Here is a 14,059-nt window from a genome sequence, read left to right as displayed (position 1 = left end):
GCACAACAGAAGCAGCAACACCATCTTCTGCAGCAGCTGGGATTTCCCACATTAATTTACCATGCAAATTCCTGGCAGATGTAACAGATCTTACTTGACTCATCAACACAACAGTGTCACAGACTGAGGTGCTGTAACTACAGATCTCTGCATCCTGCATAAAGTCTTGATAACTCATTCCAGAACCATGCTAATCCAGGAGGCCATGAACCAACCCATGCTGGAAAAAGGCTAGATGGTTACCCTTGGCTGTCAGCATGGACCATGACCATTGCATCATGATTTGATTCTTGTTATCTCTTGTTACCTGCCACCACCTTCCATAGTTTTTTCTTTTCCATATCCAGTCAGTCTTCAAAAGTCTTTTCACGTGTTGCCTACCAACCCTATTTTAGCAGAATGATGAAAAAAATTCATTGTCCTCTTATGGCCTCTGTGGCCTCCAACCTCTTCTGGCCCTTGCCTTTGTTCACATGTTTTCCATGCCCTCCAGGTAAACACAGCAAACTGCCCATCATGCCTCAATAATTCCATTTATTCCAGGGTTACCCCTGCCTGCTGGAGAAAGAGGAAACACCCTTGGCCTTTCACTTAGATTTAGGAAGGGAGTTTAGACACAGTTTCTAAATTCTCCATGGTTAAATCAAACAGCAGACTTCAAACTGCCATTGAAATGTATTAACATTACAATGAGAGGGGCTCCATGACAATACAGTGGTAAAAGGAGAAACATCTTTCAAGTACAACAGGAGCAGACTGATCCAATCTCCTTGCAGTGTGCAAATATTTCAGCCTGTCTGGTAGATGGCTTGTGAAGTATTTTTGCTGAGGAACCAGCAGCAGTTTCATAGTACACAATTATGCAAATCATTGATTTATGTATACCATAGGAAAATTAGGATATTTACTACGTAGTCTGAGATTATTAACAATATTCATGCAAGTCACTCTCCAGTTCTGAATTTTCTAATTTCCTGTCCAAAGAGTACATTTATATATATGATCATTAGGGATAAATTAATTGTGTCTGCTACTTCTATTTGTATAAATTGGCAAAAGTCAAAGAAATCAAACAAAAAAAAAGTACATATTTGTCCGTGTTATGCACTTGTTTTTTAAAAAAATCTTTATACTTGCTGACTTTAGGGTCTTTCTCTGGAAAAAACATCTTGGATCTTAAAACAAACCTGAGGGAAATAACCTTCAAGATTAATTCTGGAACAATTTTTAATGTTTTATATATGAAAATAAATTCTGTACTGGGTGATTATGCTTACTTTAAACTTCTGTAGTTCTGATGATTAAAACTTGACCCCAGCTTTATCAGCCTAAGTACCTAGATCTTTTGATATGTTTGTGCTATTGCATAGTAACTCCAGTATTCTTTATTTTTTATCTCCTCAGTAAATCTGTCACTATGAAAATTCTCTTTTGCACTATTTTCATGCACAGAACACTCTGGTTTATTTCTTGTATTCATATGTACTTATTCCATTTTCCCTAGTAGATTGTGTTGTTCAGACCAAAAGGAGCATGGACTTTTCATTTGTTCAATAAAGTATACTCATCTAGGGTACAGTAGATCTGGTTTTGATTCAACTTATGCCTGAATGAATTTAAATATGCAGTTCTACCCTTCATACCTATTCTCTTAAAAATCATGCTCAAATGATCTGAACCTCCCCTGACACATCTTGAGGGGGTGGTCAAACACTGGAAGAGGCTTCCTAGAGAGGTGGTTGATGCCCCAAACCTGTCCATGTTTAAGAGGCATTTGGTCAATGCCCTTAATAACATTCTTCAGCTTTTGGTCAGCACTAAAGTGGTCAGGCAGTTGGACTAGATGATCGTTGAAGGTCCCTTCCAACTATTCCAGTCTAGCCTTGTCTAGTCTAGTCTAAATCAGGCCAACAACTGCTGTGTGCAGCTTGCCACTGATATTAATGGGTCTGTCTCAGTGATTTCAGTAGCTCAGTAGACACTTTTTAGTCCACTCTGACTTGATCGGCACCGATCTGGCCTAGGCAGTGCAGACCTGACTACTTAATGCACTATTGCTTTCACTCTTTTGCTACCCACACACCTGAGTTTCACTTCAAAAGAAGCAAGGTCAAATGGAGGATGACATACACCCACTTCTTGTCCTGACATGGAGTCAGGACACAGCCAGGAACACACCCAGGAATGAGGACTATGAGCAGTCTGCCAGACATTCTTTTCCCACAGTTAGATATACCCCAAAAGGAGCACTTTTAGCCTCTTAAAGAATAGATAAGGAGGGTGGAGTATTAATCCATCTAAAAAGAAGATTTACACAGAAGAGGGGAAAAATAAAACTATACTGAATTGGGACTCTATGGGGTGTTACACTCTTCAACTGCAACTGAGGTTTTCTGTCCCAAACCAATCAATGTGACAGAGACTGAGAAGACATGCTCTGTGTTGTATGTGGAAAGAAACCCTTCTCTTAGATTTTATAGTCTGGCACAACAGCCATCTCTGCTGTACCATGGTCAGCTAAACTATAGAATGATATGAGTATGTTAAATGAAATATAAACCTTAGTCAAGTTGGCTGGTTTTGTAATAAAAATACTAATTCTTTCCGTGTGAAGGAAAAAGCTACTTACAGTGCATATTAGTGGGGTTAGCAAAAGATAAAATAAAAACGTCATAGCTGACTCAAAACTCCTTTCATCTAACGACTTGTATGTATAGATGAGACTGTACCCCTTTTATCTGCTAGCTGTGTAATGACTGAATTTTTGATTCTTGTAAGTCCTGTCTGCAATCAACCAAATATTGTGCTTTTTCACCTGTCTTCATATTTCCATAAAGAGGCTCTCAAAAGACCCCCAAAATATCACAGTAATGTTGAACATTTAATATAATTTTACTCATATAAAGAGGCATTTTACCACATGAAGCAATAAGCTGGTTAAAAGTGCTCATCCTCATAGGTACAGGGATAAACAGTAACCTTTATGTTTTCAAGGTTGAGCTCAGGAAATCAACTGCATGTTTTTGATGGCTTTAATGAAAGTTGTGTGACTAAAACTTTCGGCTCTCTACAGTCACCACACATGAGCCTGGGGAGAGAAAGAGCAAGAGGATTAGTTAAAAGAAGATGTGACTTTACAGTTAATTAAAATGTGCATCCACAGTCACAGTGTTTATCCTTTTCTTGTTCATAACTATGCTTGGGATGTTTTTTAATCAGTAATCCTTATAGTAATTTTAGAAACAAGTTCCAAAAAACACCCTAAGTGATATAGACACTCAACCTCACCCAAACAGCTATGACTGAATGATCTTGGTTGATTATATGGAAAAAGGTGAAGAATTATATAGCCCATTTACACAAGTTAAAAGACAAGGGCATTATGTCTTGCAAAGCACTATATCAAACACCTCAGTTTATATGAGGTTCACAGTTTCTATACCAATTATCCAAATATGGCCTAAGAAATAGAACACCTGAAAGTAGGTCTCCATAATGTCTTTTTTCAAGGTAGGTAATTGATCTCTCCTTGCCTTTATACAACTCTAAAATTGTTTTTCCCTTTACAAAAAAAGATTCTTTAAAACACATTTCTGACCATGTTCAGCCAGAGCTGAAACTCAATACATGGAGTTACAGCAATGCAGAAGAGGTAAAATGTTGCAAACCACAATACACACTCTCAAAATCTGAGTTGACTCCATTGGTACAAATGACAGCAGCACAAAGCACACAGAAAGGTGTTCACCACTGATTGGGCATGATCATGGCTAAGTCTGCAGCAATGCAGGTAGAACAAGTATAGTTAATGAGGACACAAGGGAGCTACCACTCTATTAGGCTTTCTCTGAGTCATTTCCCTTTGTTTCTCCTCGGCAGGCAGAGTATCTATTAAATTCTGCTGTCTCTTCCTCTAGTGATGTTTGAAACATTCTCAAGTGATAGATGAATCTGACTGAAGCCAGAAGAGCTGCATGTACCTAAACCTAAGAGACTGTCAAACATTTTCTGTATTTTTTGTTTCTAAATCTTGATATAGTTCAAAATATATTGATGAAAAAAGACCAGAATAGAAATTAATCTTGTAGGAATGACACCTTCTCAGTCATCCTACAGAAATTTCTGTCAGAATAGTTTTCCAGATAATTAGGGAGAAGGGATAAAAGAATACTAAATTCTTAACCTTTCAATCCCAACTGATAATGTCAAATAAATGGAACGTAGTTGTCATGTTCTCTATCTACATTAGGTGGCACCATCCTCACAGATTTATGTTTTCCGTCAAAAAACTGTAAAACATTCATTTTGAAATCGAGTATGAAACACCTTGATACAGTAGGCACTTGATTTGCAACCAATAAGAACATCTTACATTATTTAGACAAGAAATAGTACTTCATTTCAGCATTAAATAAATCTCCATTACTGAAGAAAAACTACAAGAAATAGCAAGGAGGAAAGTATAAAAGCCAAGGCATTTGCTAGTAAAGCTTGCTCTGTAATAGGCTTATTAAACCCACAATGCACTCTCCATCTCTAAACAGGTTTTAAAATAATAAACTGAAAAATGATAACTAAAACCCACTTATAGTTCAACTTATTTAGCTGGGTTGTGATAATTTGCCAGGACCCTTATATTCTTCAGTTATTAATGGAGGAATTTCTCAAAAAAGTTGACGAGGTTGCCAATTCCATTTTATAACATTTGTCACTGTTTCAGAGTATGGTCCTCCCCAAGTTAAAACGAAGTCAGAACTTTTTGAACATTTTTAGAAAAGGAATGAAGGAGAGGGTAAGTGGTGACAGAGATCAACATCTAAATTAAGATCAGCCTCTTCTCAAATCATGTACATGTCAGGCATGGACTTAGGCATGGATATCCAGTGTCTCTAGATGGTACCCCAAAACCAATGGTATTATGTAAGAATGTTCCCTACCTCTGAAGACAATAAAAGTTCATATGTTGTTAAACAGATTTCTGCAAATTATTTTCACTCCGATGTATTTCAATCATTCTACAGCTGGCTATATTCCTATTTCCATGCCATTAGTCTGTCATCACAGCTGTAGATCTCATTATAAAGAAATTGTTATTATAGAGATTATTTATAAATAATATATATATTATATATCATATATATTATATATATATTATATATATATTATAAAGAAATTCTCACAAGATTCATAACACTAGTGTTCCTGGACTCAAGGAAAACTCTTGGAAGAGCTATACTTGAAGGAGTGGGGTTGAGTTTTGCCAAAATTAAACAAACAAACAAACAAACAAACAAACAAACAAACAAACAAACAAAAGCAAACAAAAAACAACCCAACAAAACAGATAGGAACAAATGGATGGGAACTGTTTAACTATTTCAGGAAATCATAAAGGATGTGACTTTCTATTTAATTAACCCATCTCTAGTTTAACACCCTAGGAGCTCATGCAATCAGTTTAAGTAAATTCTCTTTCATGGCATAAGGAGTTAGGGTCATATTCATAAAGACAAATAAATGCTTTTTGTAATTTTCACTTACCTGTCTTATTGCTCTTATTACTGATGATCCTCTGATACCAAATTTCACTTCATGGAAAGCTCACACCATTTATCAGTGCTCACAGAGACAGGTGACCCAAACAGCCTGTGACTCAAATGGAAGGTAGATAATAAAGGTTTTTTTAAACCTCTTGAGGATCCAATATGCAATTTCAGATACCAGGTAAAGTCAGTCTCTGAATCCTATTACAACAGTTTCTAGTGGAATGACTTTTCATAAGCTTTAAGATTTGATCTGGTAATATTAAATGTCCTTCCACTCCATTTATAATTAAATAAAAAAGCTATGATAACTGGAAGTTATGATTCACGGTAGGTGATTTAGGTAAAAAAACATGTTAAGGTAAATACCTAGCCTTAACTGTGTCTTGGGATGACATCAAGCAATGGCCATGCTATTGTTATTAAATGCACCAAAGGTTTTCAGTCCCAGGTAGGACTGGACTGATTACAAAACATATTCACTCTATTGTCTTGTTCATATTGCTACTTCAGAGCTAAATCAAGGAAGATCAATCTATTTATTTTAAAAAACTTGTCTCAGATAACAGCAACAAAAGTTAGAAAGTATTTCAAAGAAACCAAATATACTTTTTCTGTTGTTCTTAAGGAAACTGCATTGGTATCAATGTTAAAGAGTTTTCAAAGAACTGAAGCAAAACTTTGCTGAAAATAGACAGTGAGGTTTACCAGGTCTCTCTAAAGTGTCTTTCTGAGTTCCTTCCTACCATCTGTAAGCATCTTTATGGAGCAGATGTCATGGGTTTTGCAGCACCTAATTAGTCAGTTGGAGAATGGAAACATGTAGCTGCTTAATATATAGCATTTATAAAAGTTACAAGTAATCTGGATAAATTTTCATTAAAGCAAACCACAGTAGTCCTGGAAAGCAGATTTACTCCCATACACCTGTGCATACCTTACACACGGTGTTGGGTTTTTGTGACAGAGTTTTTGGTAGTGGGGGAGGGGTCTATAGTGGTGGTCCCCCGTGAGAAGCTTCTCGAAGCTCCCTTGGCTCCAAGTCAAACCATCCTCTGCACCAATGCCGAGCCAATCGATGACGGTGACTGTGCCTCTGCAATAATGTATTTAAGAAGGGGGACCTGGGAAAGGGTTGAGGGTGAGCACCCCTCCCTGTCTGTATCTGAATTCCTGAGCCTTTTGCTTAATTCTCTCCTTCCCAGTGCTGGGGGCGGGAGGTCAGTGAGTGAGAGGCTGTGTGGTGCTCAGTTGCCCTCAGGGTTCAAACCAGGACACACACTGAGGTAATAGTTCTGTCTATATCTAGAAGGAAGAGGAATGGATCAGAGACTTTTTCTGTAGTGTACTGCTACTGAGACTGTATCTGCAACTGTAGAAAAGAGATTTGGCTATAAAAACAACAATATGATTTAGAAGTAGATAAACTCTACAGCAGCACATACTGCAGCAGAGAATATAGTGAATGTTTATCATCATTGTGCTGCAATTTTGAACATTTACTTGATCCAGGTAGTATCAGTGGATTCCACAAATGTAATTTATCATTTTTCACACTCGAAGTAAATATCCTCGAGGCTGAACCACTGAATTAAATACTCATTATCTATCATAGGAAAGGAACTGGACAGAGTGAAGTTAAGTGTGCTGCCTGTGATGCCTTATAACACACATACTTAGCTTTTCTACTCTATCCACTGAAATACCACTGGGTCAAGACAACACAAACAGATTTATATATTATGATTACTGTTCTTTTAATCAAGCCTATGAGGATGATTTATACCCTGTTAGACCTCGAAACAATGTTATGGAAACATTCATGTGCACAACAGATAAATGGACTGAAGGCACATAATGAAATCAGTTTGGGAAGCCCTCTAATAGTATACTCAGAGCCTATCATTCTTCCTTGCCAACAGTGGACCATTACAACACTTACCTGCACTGGTGAGCCTGACATGGGTTTGGTACATGACTACATGCCAAGTGACATTCCACTGAGCAATGCCTTGACACAGCTCAGGGCTTAGCACAGGCCAGGGACCATTCCTAATAAGTGGCTTAGATATGCCAAACCCATTTTTGTAAGGCACAAGAGATTAGACACAAGGTCATGAGTCATGCAATTTCAGTTGACTTCAGGATCCATGAGCTGTTCTCGGCCACATTCATACACTGGTTTACATTTAGGCTGACAATACAATGGGGGAATAGAAGGTAGAGATGGTATAGCACATAGGAAGCTAGCCTCCTGTGGCTCTTCAGCCTCTAAGGTATGAAATACCTATGATCTGTGCCATGAGCCTTTGAAAGAATGAAGTTGCCAGATTGTTTCCTGCACATCTAATAATGGTGAGGGACTCACATCCCAGCGCCATAGTCCAGAGGTCATTATTTAGCAAATCTTGAGCCTCTAAACTTTTTTAACAAGTTGAACATTGGCATAGATTGGTAAATAAAGGCATTGTGTAGATGTGATTTTTGACTGATCTTCCTCACTGCCTTATCAGACCAGTTCACACCAATCATGTTTCTGCCTTCTCCAACCTGATTAGTTACAGTATCATAGGCAAGCTCTTCTTTCCCATAGGTTCTTTTTCCAGAGGTTCAAACTCCCACACACAAATAACTCCCTCTACCCTGCTACTTTTGATAATGAATGCTTTTTGTAGACACCTGCTTGCATTTTTAGCAAGTACCTGACTGTCTTTCCAAATAGGATCTAGAGAAGGTATGAGGAAAGACTCCCTATCTACTTAGATGAATAAGGAGAGGTGCAAGACCTCCAATGACAAATATTGTTTGACAACTTTCTGCTATTTCTTCTTTAAAAATTCTCAGCTTTTATTCCTGTAACCTCTCTCTTTCAATCATTTGTCTCTCCTTTAATAATTCAAGGTACTACACTCCTTTTGCTTGTTTTCCTATTCCCAGCATGTTTGTTCTAATTTCTTTATCCAGTTATCCCTGTTCTCCCAGGCTCATTTCTGACCCTAAAACACAGGGTCCTACCCTTTCCACAGTCAGTCTCCAGGAAATCTTTAGGTTTCATTACACAACTGTGCCTTATTCTTCTCTTTTCTTCCTCACAAACTCCATCTCACCAATCTTTTTTTCTGCAATTCTTTCTTTTCTCATCCAAGCACTATTCTATGTTGCTTCCCTTTCTTTTTCCAAAAGCCAGTATAGAGTTAGAGGTGGCCCAGAACATGAAAAATTTTTCTTAGTTCCCCCAAAGTCATCAACCGAAGCATATTTACTCTGTGGGGAAAGTACAAATAACATATCCAGGCAGCTAACAGTAAAGTAACACCTTAAAGTAAAACTGAAGTTTGAAGTGATTCTTAGTTTCTGTAGGACATATCTGCAAAGCCTAAAGTAGCAGCTTTTTCACACAACTTTCCTGATCCTGTGTGAATTATAATTGACATAATTACTAAGACTTTAAAAAAATTTGGGAGGATTTTCAGAGGCGTGATAGAAGGCTTATTTTTGTCATGAGAGCTATCCCTCTGCCAAACTTAAAATTCCTGTTTCAAAGCAGTGTGGTGCTGGAGAATTTTACAGAAAAGATCTTGAAGTACTGACATGAGCAAAGTGGCACTTTGTTTCCAGGCTCATTCACTGAAGTAGCTGAATTATTTGGCTGAAATATTATGGAATTCAGCCAGGGGCACAGGCAGGGTATGAAAAGTTTTGGCTTAAACTCAGTGCTTCAAAAAGATAAAAACAACTTAAACCAGTATTGTATAATGGGAATGGAGGCTGTCTTCACCAGAGTTTTCAGTGGTGCATAATAAGTGGCACTGCTTTCACCATGTGCAACAGACACAGAGTTCTGACCCTGCTTCTTTTCTTTCCATTATTGCAGCAAGGAAAAGGATCTTTTAAAAGAAATACCAGAATAGCTTAAAAGTTAAATTAATGATCCATTCTGTATAATATTCATTTATTCTCCACCTAGCATTTCATTTTAATTAAGAGCTCAAGAAGAAACCAGGAAATAAACATCACCTGAGGGTATACCTAGCTTTATTCTCTAAGACATCTCCAAAGCAGACCGCAGTCCTCCCAGTCCATGAGAAACAAGGAGTCATGTGAGGAGTGAGATGTGTACCAGTCTTTCCTGTACACCAGCTAAACTTAATAAAATGTACATGCCACTATGACTCAGCAACAACAAACCTGCAATTTCCTGCAGGCTTCGGCATTTGACATCAGAATGACTCAGCATCCATACAAAGAATCGAGAAGTCCTTTGCACAGATGCACCGGAGCATCTTTAAAGGAATTTAGGAGAATTAACAGTAGTTTTCAAGGCCTCATTTTTTTTTATAACTTTTTTAATTATTGCGGTAGTCTTCCTGTGATTGTTTCAACAATGAGATACTGCTGCACAGGGCTGGTTGTGGCTCCACAACTCTTACAAAACAGTATTGCATCTCCTTCTCTGGGAAGTTCTTATCACACCATCTTTTCCACCAAATTTTTGATATTTGGCAATACTAAGTTAAATAACCACACAAATATTGTAAAGTAGGAGTCATCACTAAGTTCTGGTGAAAAGGAGCTGAGCCACATCTTACAGGCTTGGGCATTTTTCTTGCCTAAGAGTGAGAAGCAGATCACAGTTCACTCAGTGAACAGACTGCCTTCAGCATGCAACAAACCCCACACTTCCTAGCACAACCACACAGCAACCTCGAGGACTTCTAAATCTGGGTGAGGAGTAGAAATGGAAAACATGCTAAAATGAGCAAGATCCTTTCCCCTATGCTTTCAAAAGAGGCCACAGCTACCCATCCTCAATCAAGAAGTCCCAGGTAGAGCACAAATTAATGCCACAAAAGAATCAGTATGTTTCTCCTTCATGAGAACATCTAAGCACTAGCACATGGATTTATATACCCACAAAGAGTAACAGATTCTTACTGTCCACAAGTCAGATCTGTCAAGTTTTGACATCAGTGATGTGGAAAACAACTGAGGGTTCAAATCTGATGATGGAGATTCTTACACTGTCACATAACAGAAGTTGTTTCAGTCAGCTTTTCAAACAGCTAAGGAATTAACTTCAAAAGTAATATGCAAAAAGAATATTGCTTAGGTTGCAAGCTCTTTTGCTGTCATTTACTTTTTTAGGTGCTGGTCCTCCTAAGCAAGACCTGCTTGTGCTGTTACCTAAGAAGACACTGGGCAGCTTCAGTCCAGATGCTGGAGAGTCACTTTAGTAGTCGCTCTAGCAGCCACTTTAGTCGCTTTAGTCTGTTTGACTTAAAAAGCACAGATGTGTGATTGAATATGTTAGCTTGGCACCACACTACCTTAACACAGCCATACAACTGTGTGACCACAGCTGGTGTGTGACCATCCAGTGGGGAATGTAAGCTGAGGAACTGAGGTCTGACACTGGAAGTTAGGAAACATCAGATAAATGATTTCCTGGCAACCTTTGTTTTGTTCCCTCATGCAATTACGTTTCGATACAGTCTTTAATTATGTAATCACATCTTATCCTTCCCCTTTTTTTCCTCTTACATTTAATGCTGAAAATGGTAGCTAAATTAAGGTTTCAGAGGCAACTATAGGTGTAGTGATCCATAGCTTCTGTGCAGGTTGACCCTTCTTCTTAAGTTATATTTTTGGCAAAGTCAGGTGAGCATTGCGTGTCCTTTACCACAGCTCTACAAGTGGCTAGCAGAGATAGTCTTTGTTTTTCATGCATCACAAGCTTGAACCCCAACATGTATTGCCTTGTGAAAAGTTTCAGTGTTTGATTGACTTGTTTCTAGAAGAAAATTGTTTCTTCTAAACACTAAAATGTGATCATTTTTCACATGAGATGTTGCATTTTCACTGAAAATCATGACAGAAAATGGGATACGAGCAATTGAGCTGCAGTTCCCACAAGGCATGAAAGTAGCATTCCACATAAAACCCCATAGTTTTAAACATAAAAGTTTGAGGTTGAAAATTAATGAGGTCAGGCTCAGACATTCAGCATCCAATTTTTCACCAAAAAGCCAATATTTCCTTTGAGGGAAGAAAGTCAATCCTCCTACTAATTCTGATTCCAAGTGGTAGCCAGCACTGTTTGAAAATGTTACTAGGCAATGTCAGGACAGCAGAGAACAAATGAAACAGAATTCTTTCCTCAATGTACTTTAACTTGCATTTGGATTTTAAGAGAAGAGACTGTTTCTAGTTTTGTTTACTTAGCCTGTTTCAGCTCTTTTGTTTATAGATATAATGAAGTTCTAGGGGCAGGATGTACCCCTTCAAAGAACACTGTGTTTCTGTCCCTGACAGTCAATTGCTCCAAGGATTGAAAACACAACATTATGTTTTCTTTTTGGCAATTTAAGAAGCCTTGATATTTTCTGTTTATGCTTTATCCTGTTTAAAAGCATCTTTTCCAACACACCACTGAAGGGATTTATTTATTCTGGTTTAATCTGTGGATAACTAATATGGCCTTGATCTCAGGTTTGCTCCTTATTGAACCAGGTGACTCATCTGTCATGGTTGCTTCTAACACCGGTCTGTCCGTTACTTCAGCCTGTTTTTCTGGGTTTGCCTGCAGTATGTTCTTGGCTGCCTTCAGGCAGATGTTCTTCATTTCAGCTTCTCTTTTCAGACTCATAACTAAGCCTAAAGTGAGAACATAAAAGAAACCAAATACTCCAGGAACATGATGAAAAACAAAGCTTTCTTAGAAGTCGTTAACCTGTGGACCTATTTAATCAGTCAAGGAGATTTGATGCTGCCATGCAACACGGGAAATATTTGAGACTTACAAAGTTTTATTATGATAAAAACTTTTGGCTGTTGTATTAAATTCTTCTATGAATATTTAAGAAAACAGATTTTTCACTGTACAGCCCCAAGACTTTTTTATGTCTTGCACCAGACATCCTGTGCCTGGAGCTAATAAATAGCTGCAATATCCAAATTTAAAAAGCAATACTGTGGATTCCTATGGGAGTCCTCTCTTCCAAAAACTCTTCATGCAACTGAAATGCCTTTACCCCACTAAAATCAGGAGTTTTATCAGAAGCAGCTTGATGGATTGCCTATACTATCTCACTGCTGTATTAGTTTATGGGACAGAGAATCCACTGCACACAAAAGGCACCTCTAACTAAACCTATCACTAAATGACAATTAGTAATTGGGTTCTCTTATCTAAATCAAATTCACGTCTGTGTACTGAATATGGTTCTTTCAGAGAAGCCCTGTTGCTTTGTGGAAACATTTCTTGAGTAAAGCAATCTTTTTTTATGGCATAGTTACAAGGGTTTTTTTTTGTTATGGCTCTCATTTTTATTATTATGAAAATAAACATTTGCATGAAAACAGGATTTTTATTCTTTGAGAATTATTCATAATATCACCACTTTTTTGGCATTCATTTAATGATTTTCATTTTTGAAGAGCAATAAAACAACTTTTACTTGCTACTAACTGGTTATTATCTACTATAATACTACAGCATACATGAATTCTTTTTCCATTAACTTCATAAAGGTATATGTGACATTGCCATAGACTGTTATGAAAAATATTATTATCACACATGTGTTTGTGATAATTTTACATGGGAGATAAATGACTACCAGTAGTAGAGCTTTCACACAACTGTTTCTAATAAAAATGAGGAAAAAACAGCACAGCATAAAAACTTACTAATCTTTGCTGCTTTCAGACTACTGTTGCTTCCTGCAGTCCTGCTTTGGAGACTTAATTTCATGTGTCAGTGAATCTAGGACACAGGAATATGGATACTGCTTGTAGAAGATATAAAGAAAAAAAACAATCCAATAAATTTTATTTTACTAACATACTTGTTCTCATTTTATTACATGAATTGGTGCAGCCATTGCAAAACTGCCACAAAGAAAGAAGCATTGTTAGAAATTAATCTTCTATGAGAATAAATATTATAAGTTTTTAATGAGAAAAATAACATTATAAAATGCCTCCATCTTTGACATTTTTGTGCCTAATGAAGCTTCAGACGCTTAACAGTCATTTACAGGGGCATAATTTTCAAGTCCAGTCTTCTAATGAATGCAGACTAACTGCTGCTAAGGATGTAAGGGGAAAGTACAGGCCATACTGTATAACCTCATTATGAAGTTTCCTATCGCTCAACACAGGCATAATTTAATCAATCACTTGGAAAAAAACAAACAAATAAACAAACAAACAAACAAAACAAACAAAAAACCCATTTAAACAGTTATTGGTGACAGAAATCCACATGAAAAATATGTCATACGTCATAATGTAATGTTTTCTTTACATTTCTCAGTACATCCTCTTACATATAAAGCAAACATTTCATCATCCATGCTCTTTTTTTTTTCTTTACTACATCAGGATTTCCATTTGAAGAAGGATTTCCACATGATTTAAAGGATCTTTTGGACTTTTCAAATAATCTCTCAAAAGCTTGTCAAACTCCATGTCTACAGTCTAGTTCCAGATGTATAAAGGTATAAAGGAGGATT

This window comes from Tyto alba, unplaced genomic scaffold (assembly GCF_018691265.1).
Source record: "Tyto alba isolate M040663 unplaced genomic scaffold, T.alba_DEE_v4.0 Super-Scaffold_40, whole genome shotgun sequence".
In the NCBI taxonomy this organism is placed as follows: Eukaryota; Metazoa; Chordata; class Aves; order Strigiformes; family Tytonidae; genus Tyto; species Tyto alba.
Note: the sequence above shows the minus strand (reverse complement) of the source record.